Here is a 5000-nt window from a genome sequence, read left to right as displayed (position 1 = left end):
AATAATAATTTTTCCCCACAATCCGGATAACGTGATCATCAGTTCATGAAAAAATTTGCCTTGAGGGGCAGAGCAAGTGCCATGAACATGCCATCATTGGAATATCTGGCTGAGGGCTGGGGTGACAGGAACTTTCCATCATGAGAATTTTGACTCAAGCCTGGGGTGATACGAATGACTTGCCATGAGTCCACAAAGCTCTTGAAGACTGTCAGGAAGGGGCCTTTCACATTATTTCCATCAATACACGAGGGTGGACTGTATTATCTGTGAGCCATAACTGGAAGAGTTCCGGTTCCAGGGAGGACGCTATTTCCATGCTCAGGATCCCATTCTTGCCCAGCGTGACCAGCAATGCAGGTTGTATTACAGAAAATGGAAGGTTATGAAAAAATTAGAAAATGACAAAAGTAACAAAGCGTTACTTATTGTTATGAACTACCCTGAGAGATGATGTTGAGTTTGTGCAAGGAAAACAGTCTATTACCATCTGGATAATTGGAAAATGTCAAAAAAACTAATATCGTTTATGCAGAAGAAGAGAAATTATCATGCATAGAGTCTTGTCACCGCACGAGTGTTCACGTGTGCCAGCATACAAGCCACACCCTAGGCAGAGTGGCTGCTAAAATAATGACCTAAAGCCCATATTTTGGGCCACATGATGGGAATGAAGCATCCTGGTCCATTGGGTTAATCAAAGCCCATACACAGAGTAAATATGCTAAAAAAAATTTCCTTACGAGATTGTTTTTCAAGTTCTCCACACTTCTGTACTTCCAATGAAGAAACTGTATTTTTAGCCTCTATCAAAATTTGGGGTTTTTTTGTTGTTTTTTTTCTGCTGCTTCTGCAAGCATCTTGAACTCGATGCTAATAAAACAACAACAACAACAACAAAAAATAATTATAACATGCTCCCTCTCCTCTACCCACTTTACATCAAAAATAAGGAAAATGCCAACTTGCTGAAAAAATATTTTTTACTAATGAAATAACCAATGACTGACAACAGTTCAATTTTGCCCAGAAAACAAATCTGATATGCTAGCAAGTTGAACTACATTCCAGTAAGCAATTCAAACATGTAATGCAAGAAAAGAAAACACAATGTCATCACAATTTCTGACACAACTTAAGTATTAAAGAAAACAGGATGTTCAGATATCTATCCTTTTTTGTATCTGCATTTCTAAGAATCCATGAAAAGAAATTGAAAATGTCTTTAATGACTATACCCAGTGACAAAAAAAGTACCAAAATAAGCAACCACAGACAAAAATGTACATATATGTAAGTTTCTTTAACTCATACATAAATAAATATATATATACATATTTTTATATATATATATATATATATTATTTATATATATATATATATATATTATTTATATATATATATTATTTATATATATATATATTATATATATATATATAATGTATATTTTGAAGCAAATGCCATTAGATGAGGGAATCTAACTTATCATTAAAAAAAGAAAAAGAAAACAAAGAATTAAAAAAAAAAAAAAAAAAAAAAGAAGAAATATATATATATACATATATATATATATATATATATATATATATATATATATATATATATTATACCTTTCACCTTATCCATTTTCATCAGAATCCCAAAAGAAAAACGTATGAAAGAGAATGAATATCTTCAAAGTGCAAGAGATGTGTTTAACCAGTTTCCTTTATATCAAGCATTTCTCACAGAGAGGTACTCGAAACTGGCTAGATACATATTGTGCACTGTGAATATTTACATCTTCATTCATAACTTTTTCTACATTTATTACAATAAACATGTTCACGATCCCAGAAACTAAACATTATTTCTTTTACATATAAGGAATGGTAGACCACAAAATATTAGGTTCCTTCCAATTTTTACTTCGAATTATGGGTGCCAATTGGGGGAGTAGGAGGGGCTCCCTCAAAGGCCATGATTTTTTATTTATTTTACTAAATTACATGTACACAGACCCAGTTATAGCTTGAAATTACCCCCAGAATAGGGGTTTTTTTTCTATCGGAAAAAAAAAAAAAAAAAAATTTCCTTGCCTACCCTCCCCTCTCCAACTGAAATGACACCCCTGCAACCTATATTTGATTAAGTCTAAATAGGAACACAAGATCAAGAAAAAATAAAGTTATGGTCATAAGGAATATACAAAACATCATTAGGTCTAAAAAAATAATCTGCATAAAGTAGACTAAGGGTGATCATAGTCAATGAATCTATACTTGCAATGCTAGAATCCAGCAATGCCATGGCCTCCCTATTTCATCCACCAGGAAGGCAATTAAAACCCTACCATGTGAATTATGATAAGACAAGAGCTTTTTCACTTGCCAATTGATTATCAAGTCCAAGCTCTATTCTGCCAAACATTTGTTATCTTTTACCACAGCAAAAGGCACGGGGGCTATAGTGTCATTTCCATTTCGGAAATTTACCAAATATTTTAATTATCACAGTAGCACATTTTCAGGAAGCATGCTATTATGGAAATGAACAATACAATAAGCCAGATTTGGTAAATGTCAAATAGTTATCTTAGACGTTCATCACTCACTTCACATCAATCAGCATGGCCTCTCCTGACAAAGGCCAACACATCACCACCTATAATATATATTCTTGCAACACTGAGTTCCTAGGCCTACCAGGTGATGCATGTGTAAATAAGGAACCAGTCTAAGTTTTATCCTGCCAGAATATATATGACAGAAGTTTATTAGCCTTCCCTTGAATTTGAAGGGTGCAGGCCACAGAAATCACTTATCAAAGCAGAATTATGTTAAACTTCTATCACATATCACTACAGGTTTCAAGTAGATTTCGGTAGAATGTGTGCCTTTATTTCCACTGACAAGGAACTGTCATTCAACACTATGATTTGACCTCACATGAGAGTGGGGTCATATATTAATATATGGACCAAGCTAATGTGCATTTGGAGTGGTTCTGGATTTGTGTAAAAATTAATGGGATTGGCAAGTTCAAATCTGACATTACAGTATACTGATAATAGTGTTTAGTATAAGTAATAACATCACTAATGCCAAGGTTTAAGAAAGGGATCTGAAGTTTACCCATAGTGAATACCTACCATTATAATGAGCAATTTCTTATTATATAATGTAATGACATTTACAACACATGTATAAAACATCATGTTATATAACATCATTATAAAGGGTTAGTATCTAGAGATCCATTTAATGTGAACTAAATGTGTTATATGCCCAAATGAACATTTGTCAACATAATCTATATCATTACTATTTCAATTATCATGTATGCATAAATGAATATGTGGGTGTAAAGCCATTCATCATTTCAAATGTAATTAGTATCAATTTTCAAACAGCTGAATTTAAAAAGTAATCAAAGTAGTAAAATATTCAAAGTCTTGATCAAAAGACAAAGGAAAAATGTGTATGCGAGTTCCTTACTGTGTTTTCCACTTATTTCAATAAAATATTGTCATCTGAGATGTTTAGGTTAAAGTTACTGAGAGCAATGTAGAGACATACAGGGACATGAACACTACCATCTCATTGAGCATAAGAAACAGAGACATAAACAACACAGGTACAGCTGCTATGGCCTCATATTTACCGTGAAATGACAAAAAATATCCACTCAACCAGATTTCTTAATGTTGCATTTTCTGTAAGTTGGTACAAAGTTCTAATAAAAGGGAGGTACAGGAGGACTTGCACCCATCTAGGGAATAAATAGAAGGTAGGAAAGGTAATGTTTAGATCTTTGGGTTCACATGATACCCTGGTTTTGGAACTTTTTGGAGGGTGCATCACTCACAGTAACAAATAATAATAGTAATAACTAACAGCCTATATTCATTGCTTCTCCACAATGGGATATCATTTAAAGTAATAAATAACAATGAGATTACAACTGTTAACCCATTGGTACTGGGTAATTGCACAGTCCACTGTAAATTTCTTTGGTGAATTTATATGGTTCTACAAATGCCCCTGGCAGCAAGGAGTCATTGGTAGGCCTACCTGACCTTACCTGATTTCCCTATTGCTAGACTTTGCGATGTTTTTTTCTCTAATATTATCAAAATGGATTGATATTACTATCACTGACATGAGTATTGTATACAATGTTATTAACAATACTAACAGCAATCAATTGGAAAGAATATTTCTGAAAATCAAGGAAAGTAAATACAACAAATAAATCACAGTGGAGATGGCATATATTTTGGCCATCCCGGCATGACTGTATTAGGAACAGGGATGGAGTAATCTTTTGACAACAGCACCAAAACACTGGCAGCATGTCTGACAGCCTCATAAGCAAGGCCCAGCGACACCTTAAAATATCCCATGACAGTCTTTTGTCAAAGGAGATGAAGCTGACAGACATTATAATACAAAGAAAATAGTCTTGTTTTGAAATCCACTGTTGGTGTCCTCCACGCCCCTTCAATACAGATCAGTTCTAAATGTTCTAAAGCTATATTAGTGTGAAAAATGTAGTTAGAATGTAACTATACTGCATTGGGAATAGTCACATGCGAATAAACTTCGGGAAATTAACAATCACACATCACCTTTGACGCTATTCTTCTCAAACCAACATCACCCTCCATAAAACATTCTAAACCTTATAAAACTGACAGAAATATTGACATCAAAACCACATAAACCTTCGCTCATCTTAAAAACTTCCCGTGTTATTTCCTCCCCTTCTTATACACCAAAAACCCCACCGTATATCATACTCCCGCGGATCACAACGAAGCTCAAATAGCCCGGAAACTCAAAAACTCGCCACACTGACCTTGTATTTAAGGCTGACATGGACAGGAATTAAGAAGACTCTGTGAGGTTGTCTTCTCGCCATGTAAACAAAACTACATCTGAACTTCATCCTTCGGGAGTCAGGCGAGGGTTTATTTCTTGTGGGATGCCATTCCGATAATCTTTTTATTACTATTTATC

At 34.3% G+C, this 5000-nt stretch overlaps 1 protein-coding gene across 2 annotated transcripts in view; it reads right to left on the bottom strand.

Moving 5' to 3' along the window:
- Window positions 1–4929, bottom strand: part of LOC125028731 (zinc finger protein 431-like) — a 13970-nt gene extending 9041 nt beyond the window's left edge. The window contains exon 1 of one of the 2 annotated variants that reach the window (XM_047618211.1): window positions 4840–4929. The gene's annotated coding sequence lies outside the window, so the exon portion shown is untranslated. The remainder of the gene's footprint in view (window positions 1–4839) is intronic. The other variant, XM_047618212.1, reaches the window with a different exon arrangement.
- Between the last annotated feature and the right edge of the window lie 71 nt (window positions 4930–5000).

This window comes from Penaeus chinensis, chromosome 9, assembly GCF_019202785.1.
Source record: "Penaeus chinensis breed Huanghai No. 1 chromosome 9, ASM1920278v2, whole genome shotgun sequence".
NCBI classification, from domain to species: Eukaryota; Metazoa; Arthropoda; class Malacostraca; order Decapoda; family Penaeidae; genus Penaeus; species Penaeus chinensis.
Note: the sequence above shows the minus strand (reverse complement) of the source record. Positions and strands in the feature narration are given on the sequence as shown.